The 23,177-nt window shown below is 39.8% G+C and overlaps 1 protein-coding gene across 1 annotated transcript in view; it reads right to left on the reverse strand.

Annotated features, from left to right (window-relative positions):
- The window catches only part of LOC134215169 (uncharacterized), a 147,283-nt gene extending 127,916 nt beyond the window's left edge, over positions 1-19,367 (reverse strand). Inside the window, exon 1 of the mRNA XM_062694411.1 lies at positions 19,360-19,367. The gene's annotated coding sequence lies outside the window, so the exon portion shown is untranslated. The remainder of the gene's footprint in view (positions 1-19,359) is intronic.
- Positions 19,368-23,177: the final 3,810 nt, after the last annotated feature.

Consider the following 23,177-nt stretch of genomic DNA (forward strand, 5'->3'; position numbering starts at 1 on the left):
TTATGTTATTGATTCGAAAAGCGCATTATTGGATATTAGGTAGTCGGTTCTTTTCAGAACCATTAGTCTATACAAGAGAGGGTTGAGCCGGGGAGAGTTTTCTTCAAAGTGTAAAGGTTCCCCCAAACACACGCGATGCGACAGTCGCGACGCGATTCTATCGCTTGGCGACAGCGATTCTGTCGCCATTGGTATGGAAACGTAAATAGAACATTGCTTGCAGCGACACAACGATTGATTCGCGACGACTAGTTGTCGCCGTCGCGGCGATGAAATCGCTTAGGTCTGGGGAAGCCTTAAACCAATCGCTAGGCAGCGGCAGAAAGTTGCCATTCATAACAGAATCGCGAGCGGGCGTCGGAGGAAGACACTGCAAAAATGTTTTCTAATGGATGACATCAGTAGAAGTAACGTGCAATTTTCTCTCAAGATTATAATTTGGGTTTTGTTTCTTGGAAAGGCGCATTAAGGAAAATAAATCGGTTCTTCTCAGAATCACATGTTTGTAGAAAAGCAGGCTGAGTAGAGACAAATTTTCTTTAAAGTGCAAATTATGATCGCTTAGCGAAAGTGCGAAAATGCCTTCGGCAGTAGAATCACAAGTGCACGTCAGAAGGAGCCTCTTCAAAAATGTATTCGCATTGATCTGGCGTCAGTGGCAGCTAGTGAAATTTTCTCTCAAGACTCTGTATTGGGTGTGTCGCTGTCAGTGTAAACGGCAAGACTTGACAAAAACTATTTTGATTAACTGTCAAATCTTGTCGTTTCCGTCGTCGTTCTTCTGCATTGCGTAGGGGGCTTTTTTGATTGGAAGTTCACGTCAATGAAAATAAATCCTTTTTTTTAAAACTATTATTATATACAAAACATAGCCGAGTAAAAACTGCTGCAAAGTATAAAACACAAACGCTTGGCGACAGCGGAAAAATCAAACGGAACAATGAACTTACGTTGTCCAACGTTTACCTTGCGCTCGTGTCTTGTACACAGCCCTTCGCCGTTGTGTATGGCGGGGTTGTGCTCTAACATCTTCTATATTCAAAAGACTTTAGCTAAAGCCTGCACTGTCGCGTTGTTTGCAACTGTTTCACTGTTAGGTAGCGAATTCCCATTGGGTGTTCATTTAATAGAGATGGAGAAAATTCCGCAAAAAGAATGTTGCATAAGATAGGAAGTTAAGCATTTACTTGAAAGTTTTTACAGTGAACCTAAATTCCTGGAACTTAATCACACTGCTTTGACTCATTAAACAACAATTCACATCGTTTTTATTAGTTCAAATTTCCACCAAGAAATGCTAGATCAAACGGTTCGCTTTGAGAAAAAAGTCACGAAGAGTTTGTGATCGAAATAAATTAGCAGTTTCTGTACTTAGCACTCCGCATAGAATACCGAACGGAACAGAGTGGACTATCTTCTGCAGCAAGAACGCAGCTTTCCGACCCCGTGATCAACATCTCATAATCAGCACAAATCACTGCTGACCAAACCGCCTCCAAGGTATGTCCTGGAAACCGAAGCCAGGAGTACACCAAGAAAATAAATCACGTTCCTGATTCTAATTATGTCATCACGTTCGGCTCGACCAGTCAAAAGGAAAAGTCAGCATTCGGCGACGTTACGTTGTGGGTTTTAGGTGTAGGTACCATGTGAATCCGAGAAGATCAATTCCTTGCGAACGCGCCACCAGTCAACCGCTACCGACGACTCGGCAACTCTAAAGAGAAGGATAATAAATCACCGAAGTAGCATCCGACGAAACAGCACGTTCCCTTTCGGGCACAAATATATTGCCCACACAGAGACAGACGAAATCGCCACCACCGCCGCCGCCACCGCCAAGACCAACTGTTGAGGCGGGACGTTTCCGTGAAGGACATCACGCCGACTCGCTTCGTCCGGAACCCAGTAGAATAAACATTCGAGAGGAGATTTTAAGTGAAATTCTAAAACAATTTTCATTTTTATTGCCAGCACTCGTCGGGAATGATTATTAGTCTCGTTCTGCCACAGTGAGGCAATTTGCTTTCAGTGCTCCCATTTGAAATTTAAAAAGGTACTGGTGAGAAATAAAATCATTTTTATAGAAAACAATAATAATTTATTGCCGCCGCCTAATCGATTTTTTTTAAATAAACCCAATTTCTAATTATAATTAGACCAATTTTTTAAAGTACATTTTCTCATAAAGATGATCTTTCAAAACCATACAGTTTGAGACGTCGTAATTCAACATTTGTAAACGGTAAATAATCGACCATGACTGGTCGGACTAAGATCCGATCAAACAATTGAGCACTTCCCCAGATTCTATGCTTATAAATAATTTGTAATTAACCACATATGTCAAGTAATTTTAAATGATTCTCGTCTATAAAGTCCAAGTGTCTACGAGAAAGCCGGTGGCAACACTATTTTTTCTAGTCAGCTGAAGCTTTAGCGTGCCAAATGCGGCCAAGAGGGAAATGAAAACGCGGGCAAAAAAGTCACGACGGTCGGTGGAGACGCACGATGAATATTAATTTGAATTGTACCGGTTTGCATGTTTGCAAGATTTATTGGATTTTCATTAGCGTTTTACCTTTCTCTAACCACGAGCCAAAGAGGGAACTCAACTCGGTAAGAACCGGTTTGTGCAGCGCGCCTCCCGCCCACATAGAAGTAATTTCTATTTCTGGATGGTGCAGAACAGATTGTTAGCAGAGCGTTGGCAATGATTATGAGGGCGATGACGGCTGGCTTTGCTGAGGGTGCAGGCAATGAAAATGAATTATAACATAAAATATTATGTAAATCACCTTTTAATTTATTATCACAGCACCCGGGCCGGATGGAGCTAGATAAACTTTCACTAATCTTCTGGCTGAGCTGTCTTAGCTGTCGTTGACGAAACTGGATGATAATGGGCGGTTATTATAAGGGGGCTAAGAGTGAAGAACTGTGTTTATGTGAGAAGGATTAGAAAATCTTTCAAGTGAGGCGTTCTCTCGGAAAAGACAAAACTATACAAATGGAGGAGTTTCACGGAAGGGCCACTTTCATGAACAATTTGAAATGGCAGTTACCTCGAAGGATAAAATTCAGAATGATAATTTTCCGAAAAATAATCCATTTAACGAATAGTTTACTAAAAAATCTTGTTACTAAACATTTTAAAATGCAACTGATAACGCCATTCATAAAATCATGAATAGAATAGAAATGAGAGAAAGATTGGAAATAGTAAAGGTTCAATGTTCGCGACAGAAAAAGAGCATTGGAAACGATTATGTACCACCCTTTTTTTCAACTTTGATTTTTTTAAAATGTTTTAGGCCAATAATCTTTATTTGCAATTTCCGTAATGTTCAATCAAAGTTAATTGCCTATTTCCGGGGATTAAACCACCCGACTTGGACGTTAATTTACAATGTTATGGAAACTCATATGTGAATATGTACGTTATGTGGAAGATATTGATTTGAAAAATGTATTGGAGGTAACCACTTTCCCTTCGATGGGACTCGAACCCATGACCCTACAGTACGCTAGACTGGTGCTTTAACCAACTAAGCTACGAAGGACCTCCGTCGGCCTTCGCAACCTAGCGGCTACTGAACGAGCTCGAGATTCCCAAATTGGACGCATAGTCAAATCACTCGCAATCCATTTCTCAAGCCAATACTTCCACATGTGTATTGTACACGTCCACATTAGAGGAGCGTGAGTATTTAGAATGTCTGGCGGCTATACACATTCTTCATCAGCAACGGTACTGATCAAGTGAGGTTGTGTAAGCATTTGCCAGTCGGTCGTCAAGCTCAGACCCGACCGCATTGCGTAGGCAAGAGCACGCAACTCAAGTTCAGTTCAATCAAAGTTAATTGCCTATTTCCGGGGATTAAACCACCCGACTTGGACGTTAATTTACAATGTTATGGAAACTCATATGTGAATATGTACGTTATTTCCGTAATATTTATTCAGAAACCACGTTTATAGAAATGCTATTCACGTATATCTGAACTCAACATTACCACAATACTAATTCTGAGATTAGAAAAGTGGCATAATATTTTTTCCACCATGGTGTAACGAAAAAACTTTATGGTCACTGCAAAAATGAATTCGTGTTGGGTCTCCAGTAGCATTGCGAACAAACGCGTAGGATTGCCAATCCGGAAATGTCGAGTTCGATTCTCGGGTCGGTCTAGGATGTTTTCGGGTTGGAAACTTTCTCGACACCCTGGGCATTGTGTCCATTGTACTTGCCAAACAAGATACATACTCATGCAATAATGGTGGGCATAAAAAATCTTCTAATTAATAACTGAGGAATTGCTAATAGAATACTCTGTTTGATAACAGTTTTGTGCTGCTCTCCGTAGGTTTCGTTTAGGCAAATCGTGTACTTTGGTGATCGCCCCAGCCAAAAGTGGTTGCTGTGGAGAGCCACGATTGCAATGGTAGAGTTGGTTGGTACCGAACAAATCGGCAATAACATTTGAAGGACCTATGGAGTTATTTCTGGGGGAACGGAGATGTGTCAGCTACTTGCTCTATGTCAGTGGACTCGTGCCATTGGATGGAGACCGACGCCGGCCACCCTGAGCATGATCCGACCCTCTTCAACAGAAAGAGGGATCATATATTCCTCTGATGTTGGTGTGGCGAATGAAGTAGTGTCGACTGGTGTAGATGGGAGGAGACCGGAAGCAGTTGGAACGTAGTGGTTGAAGGTCGTTGACAGGATGTATACCAGGATATGATGGACGAATCAGATATTGCTTGTCCAAGTTGTAGAAATAGACCCCTATTGTCTGGTCTAGAGAATGTCTTAATTAGATTGACTCTAGTACAACAATTAACTTTAACAGACCGGAAGTGGGGCAGGAACATTAGGCCTCGGGCGATCGACACCTGAAGGACCTGCACTATCCTCCAGTTAGGGATAGGAATTTCGTTTAGTTTGATACGTGGCCCTGGAAGCTGATGCCTGATGCCTGCCCCAAGGCAGTAGTGATAGACATTGTCAAAAAATGTCATGAGATTGCTGTTACTAATGTACATAATGACATTAATGTCATTTGACACTAATTAGGCTCTCACGCCACCAATTTCATATTTAGATAAATGACCTAATATGAAAAGTTTTAGGTCTACATGTTTATTTAAAAAAAACCCATTTGTAAATGTGAAAAAAAATTAACCAATTAGTCCCATGACAGCGAAATGACATCTCCTGTCACTGACCCAAAAACACGACTTCAACCTCTATCATTCGATATACCACACGAGCGCCTTCTATGCTAAACGACATCCCACACTAGCGCCATCTGTTGCTAAACGACATTTCGTGCAAAATGTACGCAAGATGGTGGTAAAGTAACTGAGCCATGGATTTTTTTAGAAAATTGTTCTAGCTATTACCTACCTCTGTTTGTCTGAGGTTTTTCTTTCTGACTTTAATGAAATCATGATGTATTGAACCCCCCGTAACGCTGAGTATACACCTTTTCTTGGTGTATTACGGTGTAAGATCTACCATGGTCATAATGTAAGATACAGGCAAATCCTGACCCAATATCTTCCTTCTTGGTACTTATTAGGGTTTCGCTGAGTCTCATTAAGTAAGTACTACATCAACACTTCCTTTCCTTCTCAGTGACGGTGATGAAGGGCGTGGCCAGGAGTAGTAATTCTCATTCTTTTGTGATTTCCTTCCTAGATTGAAATCAAGGTCCACACCCATCTTGTTTTCTGATAGCAATCTGAATACGGATTTCGAAAGAAAAACATGAGTAGCACCATAGTGTCGAATCTACGAAGTACAATTTGGAGTAGTATCATTAACTTATTTTTTTTAACGAAAAGGCAATGAATTGGAGGCAGTTTTGCGTTGGTCAGCCTTAGCAAGCAGAAGAAGTCAAATATGAATAGTGACATATAAGAAACGAAACTTATAAAGTACTTAGTGTCTTCGACAAAAGTTCGCAAAAATGGAAACTTAACACTAGACAAAGGAAAATAAGACATAAAAGGAGCAAAGTTAGATAAGTGAGAAAAAGTAGGACATTAGTAGCAAAATATAAAATAAAAGTAAATAAATAAAAACTGGGAGCTTATTGAAATAACAATTTTTATTTCTTATTATGAGAAATGAAAAGCCTCAGTAAAAAGAAATTAAAGTCGAATAAAGAAAGAGATGGGAAGAAACATGAATGGGAACTTTGCCTTTCGTTCATTTAATTGACTCATTCGCTTTTGGGCGTCACGGCGTCTTGGTGATATAACAGTTTCCAAAACTTCTTATATTTTTTTGCGTCCTTTTTAAGATCTGAGGGTAGAGCGCTATTTTTGTATTAAAATTGGGAAGGCGCACGGCGATGAGAGCGATCAATTTTGTGTCTAGCGTGACACTAAAAAATATCGTATTCACATTTGCAAAAACTCAGTTAACAAATATGTATATAAATTGAAATCTAATATAGGAAAGGGCGAGACAAATAAGACAAATAAAACAAATAAGACAAATTGGACAAATAGAACTAAAAACTAAAAAATAATTTCCTGATATTCCTCCAGCTATATGTCCAGAAAATTTCGGATATTCCTCCAGGATTTCCTCCGGATATTCCTCCACGTGTGCCTCTGGATATTCTTCCGGATATTCCTTCGGATATGACTCCAGGAATTCTCTCGGATATTCTTCCAGAACTTCCTCCGAATATTCCTTCAAATATTCCTTCGGATGTTTTTCCCGGAATCCTTTAGGATATTCTTCCACGAATTCCTCCTAATATATCTCCAGGAATTCCTCCGAATACTCCTCCAGATATTACTTAAGAAATTCCGGAAATTCCTCCATGGATTCCATTGAATATTCCTCCACGAGTGCATCCTGATATTTTTCCAAATATCCAGATATTACTCTTGCTATTCCTCTAGGAGTTCGTCTAGACATTCCACCAGGATTTTTTCTGGATTGTCCTCCAAGAACTCCTCGGGATATTTCTCCAGAAATTCCTTTGGATAATTCTCCAGGAATTCCTTCCCATATTCCTCCTGATATTCCTCCTCAGAGCATAAAATATTCATCTTCATGAAGCAACTTCAGTCCGAATTTTGACAAACATCGCATGATTATTCAAAACATAGAATGACATAGTCAAACGACTGCTGCACCAACTCATTCATTCGACTGTCACTGAGTGTGCTTACTATGTGCAGAAAAAAACAAAATTAGCATTGTTTATATTGATGTTTACCGTTGAAAGGGCCTCGCGGATGCAAATCGGATTCAGTTTTGTGTGATAAATTACTTTACTCAATAAAAACGTGTTCAGATTTCAGATAATTTATCGATTTGTAGAATGTGCATAAATATTCAATGACTAATATTCAACTGAATATTGACAGTCCAGAGCCGAAAATGAATGTGCCTGGAAGTGAGCTGACAAGTGACGAAAGGTGGTCTTCACCAAAAAATTCGATTATTTTACACTCTGTTCCTCCTTATATTCCTCCACGAATTCCTTCGGATACATCTCCAGAAAATCCTCTGAATACTCGTCTGGATATTGCTCCAGAAATTTCTCCGTGTTTCCAGATATTCCTCTAGGAATTCGTCCGAACTTTTCACAATGAATTCTTCCGGATATTCCTTTAGGAACAACTCCAAAAATTCCTTTGGGTATTACTCCAGGAATTTCTTCAGTTATTTTTCGAGAAATTCCTTCGGATATAACTCCACAGATTTATTCTTCCAGAAATTCTTCGGATATTCCACCAGGTTTTTTTTTCCGGATATTCCACAAGGCATTTGTCGGAATATTCCTTCAGAAGTTCATCCCGAAATTCTTTCAGATTTTCGTCCAGGAATTTGTCCGGATATTTTTCCACAAATTCCTCCGGATATTCTTCCAGGATTTCCCTCGGATATTCCGTCCAGGAATATGTGGCGGAATATCCGGAAGAATTCCAGAAGGAGAGAAATTTCTGGAGGAACATCCAGAGGAATTTTTGGAGATATATCCGGAAAACTTCGTGGAGAAATATCCAAAGAAATTCGTGAAGAAATATCCGGATGAATTTTTGAAGAAATATCCAGAGGTATTCCTGCAAAATATCAAGAGAAATTCCTGAAGGCAAATCCGGAGGGATTCCGAAAGGAATATCCGGAGGAATATTCAAAGGAATTTTTGGAGGAAAATCAATAGGAATATCTGGGCGAATTCATAGAGTAATATCTAGTGGAATTCCTATTTGTCTTATTTTTCTTATTTGTCTTATTTGTCTTATTTGTCTCATTTGTCTTATTTGTCTTATTTGTCTTATTTGTCTTATTAGTCTTATTTGTCTTATTAGTCTTATTTGTCTTAATTGTCTTATTTGTCTTATTTGTCTCAGGAGGAAGAAGCAAGAAAGAAGAAGGAAGGAGGAAGAAGTAAGAAGCAAGAAGGAAGAAGGAAGCAGGAGGAAGCAAGAAGGAAGAAGGAAGACGGAAGAAGGAAGAAGAAAGAAGGGAGAATCAAGAAGGAAGCAGGAAGTGGAAAAAGGAAGAAGGAAGACGGGAGAATGAAGGAAGAAATAAGAAATAAGAAGAAGGGAAAAGGAAGAATGAAGAAGGAAAAAGAAGAAGGAAGAAGGAAGAAGGAAGAAGGAAGACGGAAGAAAAAAGAAGGAAAACGGAAGAAGGAAGAAGGAGGGAAAAAGAAGGTAGAAAGAAGAAAAAAGAAAGGAAAAGGAAGAAAGAGGAAGGAAATCAAAAAGAAAGAAGGAAGAAGGAAGGAGGAGAAAGAAAGAAGGAAGAAGGAAATAGAAGGAAGAAGGAAATAGGAAAAAATAATATGGAAGAAGGAGAAAGGAAGAAGAAAAAAGGAAGAAGGAAGCCGGAAGACGTCAATAATCTAGACGCATGGGTTATGGAGCGTGGGTGCGATTCCCGCCCCGGTAAGGAGAAAACTTTTCGTGATCGCAAAATTCTCCACCGGTCCACTGGGTGTTATGTGTCCTGTCCGTTTTCTAGGTGTTAAGTGTCCAGTCTGTACGACCTCTGATCGAAGACAGTGTTCTTGTCTTTAAAGACGGGAGAGAGAAGGAAAATGAAAGAAGGAAGAAGGAAAAAAGAAGAAGTAAGAAGGAAAATGGAAGAAGGAAGAAGGAAAAAGGAAGAAGGAAAAATGAAGAAGGAAGAAGGAAAGAGGAAGATAGAAGAAGGAAGTAGGAAGAATGCAGAAGGAATAAGGAAGAAAGAAGAAGACAGACAGAAGAAGGAAGATGCAAGAAGGGAGAAGGAAGAAGGGGTGAGGTGCAGAAAGAACTTTTCATTTTTCACTTTTTCACTCATTTTTCACTTTTCACTCATTTTCTCTTTGCTAATTCGGTCTAATGCCCGTTCGGCCCAACGACCATTCGGCCAAATGGCCTGACACCATTTATTCCCTATTGTTGCTAGTCCTTATTGGTCTCCATTTACTGCAAATTCTCAAGCAATGATGAAATAATTTCGGCGTCACTGACAGTTCCATTCTGGTGGGTCAAATAGTGCGATTTTTGCTCACAAAGAGAGATTCCCTTCCCTCATATCTTATAGAGACTTTTAGCCCTAGGCCGTCTCATCTCTGAATAAAACTAGTTTGGGTAACCGATGTACTCGCGGGTGACTCGAGATTAAACATTGAAAACATACGTTAGGAAAAGGATGGCTATTAGGGTTCTTAAAACATTAAATTGGATGTTGTTGACTTGTTTTAATGTTTGAGTAGCGATCAACCTGTAAAAAGTGAGTAATAATTTTGATATTTGACGTATCATCAGATTCCGGGTTTTGCACACGGGACTTGTTTAACAGACGCTAATATTGCATGATTTAAATATTGAATTCTATATAATACTACGTCACTGTTCTATTTTGGTTTGGCATCCAAATAAAAACGAAACCGTCACTACGTCACTGTTCTATTTTGGTTTGGCATCCAAATAAAAACGAAACCGTTATTTCGGAATTCAACAAATCGATTCCATCCCCAATATTTACCAAAATATGACAACAATCTTGAGCCTAGATCCTCAGTCATAATCATAATTGCAGGATTTTTAATTCCTTTCTCTTACATCAGTAACATTTCGTTTTTCTCAGCCGCAAGTGAATTTTGGAGTGATAGATAGGATAAATGACAAAACCGGGATTTTTAATTTCTATTAATAAGAGGTGAGCCAGCTTAGGGCTGAAAGCCTCTAAAATAAAGACAATAATAATAATAATTCTATTTTTTGAACTGAAGGTGTAGATTTTAGAAGCATAGGGGTTTAAGTGACATTTTGATCAAATTTGAATTGATTATAGAAAAAAATTTGCTTGGTATTGAAGCCTTGCGGCAATATGTCCATATTATTTGTACGTTAATTAAAATAAATGTAAAAAATCACAGAAATTGGTAATTTTATTAAAATTTTGTCAATTTGTATAAAACGAAAATTGATCCAAAAAAATTTGCAGCCATTTAGCTTAGCTTAACTTGATTGACTGTACCCATCGTAGTTGCTAGTCGTGATTGACGCACGCACTGCACAACGCTTGCTCGATGGCTACTCTGAAAAAACACACACTGAATTGATTAACTTTATTACCGGCCGCGCAATGCAGAACACAATACATATAATTATTTTCTTTGAAAACTATTGGTTATAGATGATATAAAATTATGAATAAGAACATTGAAAGCACTCACTCGGTTGTAACGATCGTAAAATTATAATATTTCACGGTGTGCCTGTGACGGTTATTAACGAAAAGAAATGTCCATCCATTCTGAACTCGCCTTTCGAAAGATATAATGTCCAGGCGTCTGCTATGAAAATTTCAAAATATTTCATCTAGGGAATCGAAAGTTATAGCCGTTACAAATTTAATGATTTTTGCGTTCGATATTTCACTAATATGCATGCAACCATATATACCGTGAATTTCCTCCTGATTACATCCAAATAAATTATCATCAAATATGATGACACTCTGTATGATGATTCTGCTTTTATTAAATATGATAATATTGTCTATCCGGAATAAATTTTTACCGCTTTTTATACCGAAGTTGGATTTTTCTCCAGATACATGCAACTTTCCCAACTTCGGAAGTAGTGCGCTGGATTCGCCTAAAGATGCGCTAAACAACGCATCAATTAGTTTGACAAATAAAACTTCGGAAGAAAGTTCGGTTCGGAAGTCCCGATTTCAGAATTCTAACTTGGTGCTACGCCGACAATAGTTGGTAACATAGAATACCGCGCGGAAACAATTTTGTCTTTCATGGGTACTGGGTAGTTAGTAAGACTAGTATAACCAACAACAATGTGCATGATTTGTTGTCAGTTATACAACCGTCATCCAGTTCGATTCAAGCAGTGGTACGAAAACGAGTTCCATTTGGAAAAAAATGGGAAAGGCTAGATCACACGAGGAAAACCGCCTTTTCAGAGAAGGGTAGAACGAAAAGAGCATATATGCCCCACTTCGGAACGTCTCAACAATTTAACTGACTTGTTGAGCTACGATGCATTTACTTCATAAATTAATGCATTTACTACATAAATTAACTGACACAGAGAATACTAGTATCCGACTTAGAACTAGAAGAGGGAAACCATCGCATTTCCATAAAGCCAGGTAAGAAAATGAAAGATTTTAAAAGACTGAAACTATTTAAGAAATATTTCACTGTCATGAGACGAGTTTAGTACAATTCAATTCAATTCCACCAAATCGTATTACTTTTACATATACGTATTTCGACCTTAACTGTACACACTTAGTTTTTATTTCTGCAGCTCGGCAAAAATCCGCACAGCCGTACGCTAACAAAATAAAAAGCTGATATTCCGGCAAAAATGATGTTTATTAGCTGATTTTTGGCAAATCATTTGCTGATTTTCAGCACTTTTGACAGAAATATCGGCAAACAACATGTTTGCTGGGGCACAGCTGTGCGAATCTCGGTAAAAGTTGACCATTTTGCTGAGATCCCGGTTAAAAAAATTAAGTGTGTGAGATCGTCTCGTACTTGACTCGACTCACGTCGAGACACTGAAGACGACTTTACAAGTCAACAGACTTGAGTCGAGTCAAGTACGAGACACTGAAGACGACCTTACAGTTGAGGTCGAAAAACATATATGTAAAAGTAATACGATTTGGTGGAATTAAATGGAATTGTAGTAAACTCGTCTCATGACAGTGAAATATTTCTTAAATAGTTTCAGTCTTCTGAAATCTCTCATTTTCTTACCTGGCTTTATGGAAACGCGTTGGTTTTTCTCTTCTAGTTCTAAGTCGGATACTAGTATTCCCTGCGTCAGTTAATTTATGTAGTAAATGCATTAATTTATGAAGTAAATGCATCGTAGCTCAACAAGTCAGTTAAATTGTTGAGACGTTCTGAAGTGGAGCATATATGCTCTTTCCGTCTACCGTTCTCGGAAAAGGCGGTTTTCCTCGTGTGATCTAGCCTTTCCCATTTTTTTTTCCAAATGGAACTCGTTTTCGTACTACTGCTTGAATCGAACTGGATGATGGTTGTATAACTGACAACAAATCATGCACATTGTTGTTAGTTATACTAGTCTTACTAACTACCCAGTACCCATGGAAGACAAAATTGTTTCCGGGCGGTATTCTATGTTACCAACTATTATCATATTTAATAAAAGCAGAATCATCATACAGAGTGTAGTTACTTGTCTGTCATAGACAATATTCACACTTTGGTATGATTAGGAGATTGAAGTGTAATAATTCTGTAATTTGAATACTGTATTGTGGTTGTATTGTCTATTTTGTCATTGACATTAGAACAATATTATCTCTAACATCCTTTGTTATTTTTTTCTATTATTCAAAGAATAGGTTTTAGGTTATAGTTGGTTGAGGTTGCAAATTGCATATTTGATGATAATTTATTTGGATGTAATCAGGAGGAAATTCACGGTATATATGGTTGCATATTAGTGAAATATCGAACGCAAAAATCATTAAATTTGTAACTGCTATAACTTTCGATTCCCTAGATGAAATATTTTGAAATTTTCATAGCGGACGCCTGAATATTATATCTTTCGAAAGGCGAGTTCAGAATGGATGGACATTTTTTTTCGTTAATAACCGTCACAGGCACACCGTGATTTGTTAAGGTTAAGGTTAGAGTAGCAAACTAAAAGTCGTTCCCTTAAATTATTCGTGCTTCTGCGTTGTTTTTGTGGGACATTACAAGACGCAATCAATTTTTATTCGATCCGCATCAATCGATGGGAAAATCCATTTGGTTAGCTCACGATTTTGATTGAAGATATGGGTACAAAACGTTACGATAAACATTAGTCTGCAAATAAAATAATTAAATTCCTTGAGTTCCAAACACTAATTAATCCCAAATACCAACTGATCTTTCATTGCAAAATGCAGAGAAGACTCCACTAAGTGGACAAAGTAATCAGGCTTCTGCCGGATGGCTAAAAGTCACGAACACATCAATTTTCAACAAACTGCCACTTCATATTGCCCTGCCTACGTTTCAAGTAACAGGGAGCCATTAATTAAACGACGTATAAATTGGGTTTTTCTGGAATCATTCACGCACAAGCTTGACCTCCATCCCTTTCGTGATAGTCGCTCCTAGCACCGTTTTTTACCCTCGGAACTGGTCAGTCAAAGCTGTAGCAACCCACCTTCCTTAGCAGCTCCCGCTATGTTTACCTAATTTAAACCTTAGTCCCTGTTTTTGGCTTGGGAATTGGGGATGTATTTAATTCATTTCTCTTTATAAAAAGGGTGCTTTAAGAATTAACTTCTACCAAGTTCGTGCTTTGGTAGAGGTTCGTTTTCCAAATACTACCGACTAATGATTCCGCAGAAACTACCACTCGGAAGTGTAGCCTCGTTAACTCGTACAGCCCTCGCCCCCACCTGTTTGCGTGTGTTTGTATACATTTCAAGTATTTTACGACTAGACATCATTCATTCGCTTTGACCATCGCCGCCGACCCCTTTTATGCATTCATTTCCATTCATGGCTCTCGGAACTGGGACGATTCCGGTTCTCTGTTTGCCCTCACGTCGACGGTCAATTAAAACGAAATCCATCAAGTGGGGACGCCGACGCTGACGGACGGACGGTAGACTTGACCCGGTCGGCTGGACACTGATGACTGCCCGACTCCTTTTCCGGCATGGACAAAACCTTCCCAATTTATTCTCTGTAGTACATTAGACCGAAGCGTGCATGTGGGATAACTTCCAACCGGCTATGTATACATACTTCGAGCATAGAAAACGACCCCAACGATGACGGCTGCTGATTGATGTTGAATGTAGTACAAAAACGGTGGCCGTTTTCCGCTCCGGCAGAGACGATCCGTCGCCTGCGAGATGCATCGTCGTCAGTCAACGTGGCGTGCCCCGGGTAGTGTGTGTCGTTTGTAATATGAGCGACTTCTGTGTCATGTGGACCCACACTATGCGGGAGGATATGTTTGTTCAAGCCCTTGAAATCTGGTGAATAGCAACACTGTTTTGCACTGAAAAGGTCGAGCCGGGAAAAATCAATGAACTGACCATTTGCACGGATGGCACAGCAGGGAACGTTTGGAAGGAGACGGTTTGACTTTGATCGAAGATAAATAGGAAGATGTGTGGCCGGAATTGATCAAAACACGATCGATCTGCCTAGTGGTTATACAACCTTTCTTGTATTTAGCCAAGGAAAGCCCATTTCTGGATTAAAACATAGTTTTCAAAGAAGTTTTCATATCTAGTGATTGGTCGTCCTAAATTTATAATAGTGAAAACTTGGAAATGTATCTGTTAAATAAATTTGTAAATTTTTTGCAGTCGTATAGATAACACTGAGTAGATCACTTTGACGTGGGATAATAGACAGTGACATATCAGGGACATGCAGTGTGATAATTGCAAAATACTGTTACCGACTTTCGAGATGCGTCTAGAAAAAAAATCATGCTATAGAAGTCAATATGGAATCAAATCAAATGTTATAAGTAAAAATTTATCCTGATCTTCCTTTCAAATTACACTTCTAGAGTCAACATAAAGTCACAGCAAAAATCATGCTAGCTGATTAATCTTATTAAACCGTTAAATTTTGGAATTCATCATCATTTCCAAAAACTGCAGAGAATAAAAATTCTTGACAGACAAGTTATGAACTATGGAAAATGTTAAAGGTATCCAAAGTCAAAAAACGGAAAACGAAAGTTTCAAGTGCCACTCAGACGAAAAGCCCTCCCGAATAGTTCATACGGGCCCTTCCGGATCTTCAAGAGTCTGACTCAGCTTTAAGTAAAACCTAGCGACATGGGTAGGTCGGACCGACGTTATTTTCTGTCTCCTTGGCAGTAACTTTTGTCGGGGACTGACTGGGAAGGTGTACAGACGAGACAGTTTTGGTTAAGCATTAGCAAGCGCAAGGACGATACATTTCTGCCCCTTTCCCCAGAGCCACACCACATGGAACGGATGGTAAGTACTATTGAATGAGCTTTCTTCTGTCCCGTTTTCCATTCTTCATTCCGTGTCTTTGTGTGCATGGAGCAGTCACAAAAGGTAACAATTTCACAGCACGTACAATTCGTTCGTCGGCTATTTTGGTAGGAACATCACATGTCTTCCGTCCTTCGTTTGGTCGCAGCTTTTATTTTTTTTTTTGCTCTGAGCAGCAGTAGAGGCTGTAGCAAAGTATCCTGCTTCTGGGATCCTTGCCGGTGTAAAAGCACGAGTGTTCCGGCAATATCTTCTCGTCGGTCGTTGTACACGGTGCGGTCATACATAAAAACGTAATATATGTGTGTTTATATACGCCACTCATAAATAAATAATAAGGCATGGTACGGAATCTGAATGTCATCTCGTTCGGTTGGTGGGTGCTGTCATACCAACAAGTTGTCGGGTCGCCGCAAGGCTGGATGGGCAAAACCGCACCATCCTGGCAGGATGGTTGGCCAAATCGGTTGAATTCCGACACGGAGGTGTTAAAAAGAAGCTTCACGTGCTCCCTTGTCGGAATCTTCTTGCTGCTCTTGACCACAGCACAGCACCCATCATCTTTCGTTTGAGACGTGCTCTCGAATTTTTATGGATTCTAATTTTGCTAATGCGCCAAGAGCGAATCCAGACCAAGGCCGATGCAGAGTGCATACAAAATCAGACTGGAATAATGTTGTTAAATGTAAAGTAAACTTCTTGGACCTAGTGCCAGCAAATGTTATTTGTATGCATCGCTGTGATGTGTATTTTATAAAAGGAAAAATTGAGCTCAATTTTTGACGTAGGACTTACGTCTCTCTTTACTATACCGGGTGTCATTCAAAAATATTCAAATCGACCGCGTTACGCTGTGTTGAAAGATTTTAAACGTTAATAGCGATCGTCTCAATGGACGAATTTATGATATAAGCCCCTCAATCGACAGATTTCAAGTATGCCTTTCATGTCCATGCTTGGTAAGACCCGAAAAACTTGTTTCAATAGGCATGAAACTGTTTTCAATGAAAAACATTGCGATCAAGCGAACCTATCAGTTCACTCCTGACTACCTTACCGGTAGGACGCGCGCGGTGTTGCTTTTATCGGGTGTTGTGAGTGCAACTTTTGTTTCAATTTCAACCAGCTGCCCAGAGAGTGGACTGTATTGTTGAGGAACAAAGAACGAACAATAGTACAAGTGGTTGATCTTGTTTTTTTGTGGTTCTAAAAAGATAATAGAAGGCATCTAGGTGCCATATTCAGCGTGATGGCCTCGGGATCGTCTCCTGGGGCAGAAGATGGATATATTCCCCCGGATTTGTATGGGAACACGGGATGGCCGTAAATCAATCGGTGGATGGCAGTTTTGCGGGCAGGCGTCTACCAGAATGGATGGACCCGGTGAATGGAGAGCTGTCCATATTGGTTATGGCCCCGGTTGAAGGAAATACGCTACCAGATAATCCATGGCTGATCAGCAGAAGCATTGAGAAAGCGGTTGGTCCCATCGAAGACGCCCGGCCTGAAGCCAAAGGTTCAAGATACGTCCTAAAGGTTAGGCAAGCCAAGCAAGTACATAAGTTACTCAACCTCAGCGAATTAGTTGACGGGACGAAAGTGTCAGTTGGCTTTCACCAAACTTTGAACGTAAGGAAATGCACGGTATCATGCCCGTATGGACTGTCGATGTCGGACAACGAAATGTTGGAAGAACTGCGATCTCAACGCGTGATCGAATTCAAACGGTTCCTAAGGAAGGATCTGAAAAATAAAGATAACCTGATACCTACGTCAACTTGCCTCATTACGGTTCAAGGAACTATGATTCCAGAGTTCTTCCACTTCGGTTATATTAGGGTCAGGACTCGACCGTTTTATCCAAGCCCTCTACAATGTGCGAATTGTCATCGATTCTCTCACACGAAGCGAAACTGCAAAGAAAAGCAAATCTGCTCGGAATGCTCACTAGAGCATGAGCCTAAAACACCTTGCCTGGCTGTTGCCCATTGCATAAACTGTAAAGGACCGCATAGCTCTCGAGCAAGGGAATGTTCGGTGAAAAAAGCGGAAATGTGTATAGTACGCATAAAGATTGACGAAGATGTATCATATCCAGAAGCTCGAAGACTTTATGATTCGCGACTGCAAAATTCATGTGTCCAAGAGAGACTTGACAACCCTAAAGTGGACCATTTACTGAAAATGCTAGAACAGAAGGATGAAGAAATCGGAAAATTGAGGCAGCTACTTGAGAAGCTGATTAACGAAGTCGCCGACCTGAAGAAGGAAAAAGCAGTAAATATGACTAATGCAATGGAAACCGACGTCAAACAGGATTTAAAAAGCACAAAAAGGCGATCTAATTCGAACCCAACCTCTCCAAATGCAAACCGTATGGCACCGCCAACAAAGAAACTACTTGAGCACGGCATAAACTCGACCAAAATTGACTCTGGCGCACCGCCTCAGGCTAAGATGATGGAATTCGAACGGACAGACATATCACCTATTCGTGATATTAACTAAAGCTAAATTTCACTAACTTAATCCTAAGTCTACCTTCCTACCTCACAAAACACACATTCGATCCCTCCACTTTTAAAAAAAATAATAACACCTCACATCAACAATCTAACTCCAGTTTTGAAACAGGTAGACTACAAATATGTTCTCAACTACCACAAGTAACATCCAAAACTCTCGCATTACAATGGAACCTAAGGAGGTACCGTGCAAGAAAAGCCGAACTAGCTCATCTAATTAGCATACACCAATGTTGTGTGTCTACAAGAGACAATATGCACTGCCAACTATCCAAGCTTCTCTCCTGACTATACCTTTATATGCAAACCACCCGGCAAACTGGGTGGGATGGAGTAGGTATTGGATTTCTGAAAGACTTACAGTTCATGGTAGTACCGCTACAAACTAACCTCCAAGCGATCGATGTAACGGTAGAAGTTCCAACTACGAAGACTTTTGTTTCGTTATATATACACCCTTCTTACAAAAATGATTGTTTGAAAGAAGAATTATTTAAATTGGTTGAGCAACTTCCTAAACCGTTTATTATTATGGGTGATTTCAATGCGCATTCTGAAATTTGGGGAGGTTCGAAAACAGATATGAGGGGGCGTATAGTTGTCTCCATGTTGGGTCATTATGACCTAGACCTTTTAAATGATGGGTCACCAACTTTTCTTAGCTTGTCTAATGCTGCACAGTCATCGGTAGATTTGACAATCTCCTCGGAACCTTGCTCTAGCACTCTGTGGCAGGCTATGGATGATCAGCATGGAAGTGATCATTTTCCTATTGTATTGAAAACACCTTCTACCAGTATATCTCAGAGAACAATTCGTAAATGGAAATATCGTGATGCTGATTGGAAAGAATATCAAAACAGAATCTCATTGGTTTTGAATCCTGATATAACTTATTCGGGAGAGGAAATTACAGACCTGATTTACAATGTTGCTTTATCTTGCATTCCACAAACATCCGGTAGAATAACAGGGAAGAGGGTTCCATGGTGGAACAATGAAGTGGCTACTGCGATAAAAAAACGTAGAAAGGCCTTACGTTCTTTACGTAGGATGGGCGTGGATGACCCTCGAACTCCATCAGCACTTGAAGCATTTAGGACTGAACGGAATAAAACACGTGCAGTAATTCAGCGAGCTAAACAAGAAAGTTGGACAAATTTTGTCGAAAGTATAAATAGTGATGCTTCAGCATCTGATATTTGGAGAAAAGTTGGTGCTTTACAGGGCCGATACAGAGTGCATAAATTTCACATTAATGCCGATGGCACCGCCACCGACAACCCAAGCGAAATAGCCGAGATTCTAGCCGACCATTACATGTCTGTCTCTAATCCTAATACACCCCAACACAGCCCCTCATGTGAGTCTCCATATAACAGCGTTGATCAGGTGGTTATTGTAACCGAATCCGATGATATATCTGAAATTAATCGTGAGTTTACACTAGAGGAATTTAATTGGGCCTTGGGTAAATGTAAAAGTAAAGGAACTGGAATAGATGAGATAGGATATCCCCTTCTAACAAATTTGCATTTGAAAGGAAAATGCTCCTTGCTGGCAACGCTAAACAAGGTATGGGAATCTGGTGAAATCCCACATAGTTGGAAAAATGCAACTATAATTCCGATTCCTAAGGCTAATCGGAGAGCACAGAATCCAGAAGATTACCGACCAATCTCATTAAGAAGCTGTATTGCTAAGCTACTCGAAAGACTGGTTAACAGGTGGTTAGTATACGACTTAGAAGAGAGGGGACTTTTACATCCTATGCAATTTGCATTCCGTGCAGGTCTTGGAACGGATGTTTATTTTGCTGAACTGGAAACGTACATAGATACTCCCATAGTGAATTTCTTTCAATAGATATATCGAAAGCGTACGACACTTTGAATAGAAATGTGGTAATAGACAACCTGAGCAAATTAAAACTTGGACGGCGAATGCTCAACTATCTCACCGACTTTTTGCGTGACAGAACTTTTAAAGTTAGGGTTGGTTCTGTAGAATCTACAACTCGCCATACTTCACGTGGAATCCCGCAGGGCTCAGTCATCTCGGTAACACTGTTTCTGATTACCATTAATCCGATATTTTCAACTATTCCTAAAAATGTGAAGATATTTGTCTATGCTGATGACATTCTTTTAGTTGCTTACGGGTCTTATAGAAAATGTTTACGTGCAAAAATTCAGTGTGCTGCTAGCTGTGCCTTCCAATGGTTGTCACGCGTCGGGTTCGAAGTATCTGTGCCCAAATGTGAGCTGCTGCATGCATGTCGCAATCGACGACATCGTGGATCAATTGAACATATAAAACTTGAAAACGTATTGTATTTAAGGCAAATGAAAATTCTCGGAGTTGTGTTAGACAGTTAACTGTATTTCCAAAACCTTGCAAAGAACAGAAGACAATCATCTATAGGAATACTGTATCTTCTGAAGATAATATCGGGGGAAAAACGTGGAAATCGTGTCGCATTACTCGTTCATAGTCTCCTAGTCCCTCGTTTGCTATACGGCTTTTCTTTAGCTGCTAGAAGCAGAGATAAATTACTACCAATTATTAGTCCGATATACAATAAAGCTATACGAATATCTTCTGGAGCATTTGCCACAAGTCCTATCAAAGCAATAATGTGTGAAGTAGGACAATTACCACTGGAGTATCTTGCAAACCTGGTCGAAGCCAGAACAGTCACACGATTACTGGAAATGGAAAGAATATCTGACGAGTTGCCAATTGTAAAAAGGACAAGAAGATGGTTCTCTATGATAGCAAATTCGGATTTCCCCAAAATCACTCGCACTTGGAGAATGGGACCACCTCGGTGGAATCAACATAGCTTGAAGATAGACTGGTCACTTCAGTCTAAAGTTCGAGCTGGAGATTGCTCGAGTAAAGTAGCAGTATTCTATAGAAAACTTTTAAATGACAAATATTCGCAACACCAACATATATTCACAGATGGCTCTAAGAGACATGGAAGAACAGGATACGGTGTGTACTCCAGGGATTTCGAAATATGCGGCAAAATTAATGATGAATGTTCAGTGTACTCTTCTGAGATAATGGCAGTATGCATGGCTATTCGAAACATTGAAAACAATCGCAAGGCTGTATTTTTTTAGACAGTGCAAGCACCCTTAAGGCCCTGGGATCTGGGTGTTCAAAAAACCCATGGATTCAAGCTTGCGAAAATGCTTGTCAGATAAAGATGTCTGGGTTCTAGGACAAACTGGAATCCCTGAGAATGAGGCCGCCGATTCATTAGCAAATAAAGGGATATCTTCAGATATTGTATATGATACATTAGGAAGAAGCGATGCTAATCACTTCATCAAAAGAAAAATTTGGGAAGCTTGGCAGTTGGAGTGGAATTCGGCAAACCCAGGCACTCAGTTAGGAAAAATTTAAGAAGATGTTAGGAAATGGAAAGACAGACGTGATCAGTACCAACAAAAAATTCTTACTCGGTTGAGAATAGGTCATAGTAGGTTAACCCATAGTTATCTTATAACTCCATATCAGGATCGTCCTCGATGCTCTAACTGTAATGAAGTATTAACCATCACGCACATATTGTTGGAATGTAATTTGAAAAGCATTTTGAAAAATGATGAAAAACGAGAAGATAAGGTAATACAATTCGTGAAAAAACTAGACTTAGTTAAACTTTTGTAAGAAACTGTATTGGATTGTTAAATAAAAGCAGACGTGAATGACCGTTAGGGGTTAAAACGTCAAAAAAAAGGAACCTATAAATATGGGTACCGTATAATTCTTGCATCATTCCATTACCACGTTCTCATTGGTGCAGACACCAGCGAATTAGCAGCCGCTGGGTCTGCCGAGAAGTCATAAAATAGCGCAACGCGATTTTTTCCTTCCTTTCATTCTGACCGGGACAAGCGAAGCAACCGCATCATCGATTGAACAGCACTCACACCTTTTAGCAGGGAATGAAGTCTGCACCGGCCGCTTTTTCGGCTCGACACCATCGAAGCCACCATCATCAGCCGAAACCTAGCCAGTACAGCAGCAGTCCACCCTGCAGACCCGACAAAGCAGCAATGCTGAACAATACCGGCAGCAGCAGCAGAGTCGAGACCGGCCGGCATCGGTGATGAGCCGAGACAGGCTGAAGAAAAGCCACATGATGCAGCATGTATGTCTTAAAAACAAACGGTTCTTCAGAGAGCCAATAATAGAGATCAATATCAAAGCTTTCAATACCCTTCGGGATAGAAATTGTACTTGGTGACAAATCTAATATTCTAGTGATAAAATTTTATGCATGATTTTCATAAATAGCGTCAAAACTAACAACGGATAATTTTTCTGATTTAACCGCAAAGTGGACGAAGGACTTCGCTTGACCATGCCTAAATAAAAACATAAGATGTCCTAATCTCTCACATAATATTTGGATATTTGGATTAAAAAAAAAAAACCGATAACAGCTCAAACATTAATAAACCATCAATCGATTTTTCATCAAATGTTGCATTTTTTGGCATTGATCAAGAAATATCTAGATAAACATTGTTTGATACTGACCGCACACAAAGCAAACGTGACTGAATGATCGTCCCATGTTACCAATTCTAAATCTTATCACCCGAAATCCCATGTCCGGGTGTTTCCTTCCATCTACTACTAACAATGTTGTCTCAGAAAAGAACACGTACTTCTCACCTGAACTGCAATTCTAAGCTCGCTTGCCCGGCTTATTGGCCTGTATCAAGCGAAAAGTCCCGTTAGGAAATAGACGCCAGCAGCGAGCAACAAGCGTAAAAACGAAGAAGCCCTTCTCGAACGCGTTGATGATGATGATGCTTTGGCTGACAAAGAAGCGGGATACAAGACACTCACTGATTGGCCCACCAATTAGGTTCTGCAGCGTCTGAACGTAACCTCAATCTGGTGACAGGTCAGTAGTACTTCTTGATGGACTCAGGGGCAGCCAACCAATCACGAACTCGACCCTTGTCGGAGTCAGTCGAAAGTACTACTGAACTGTCAAAAAAGTTCATTCGACGAGGACCGAATTCATTCGTGACGTCATGCTGCAGAACCTAATTGGGAAGCAGAGAAGATTCAAAATAAGGTATAAAAGA

The sequence above is a fragment of the Armigeres subalbatus genome, chromosome 2, assembly GCF_024139115.2.
Source record: "Armigeres subalbatus isolate Guangzhou_Male chromosome 2, GZ_Asu_2, whole genome shotgun sequence".
Taxonomy (NCBI): Eukaryota; Metazoa; Arthropoda; class Insecta; order Diptera; family Culicidae; genus Armigeres; species Armigeres subalbatus.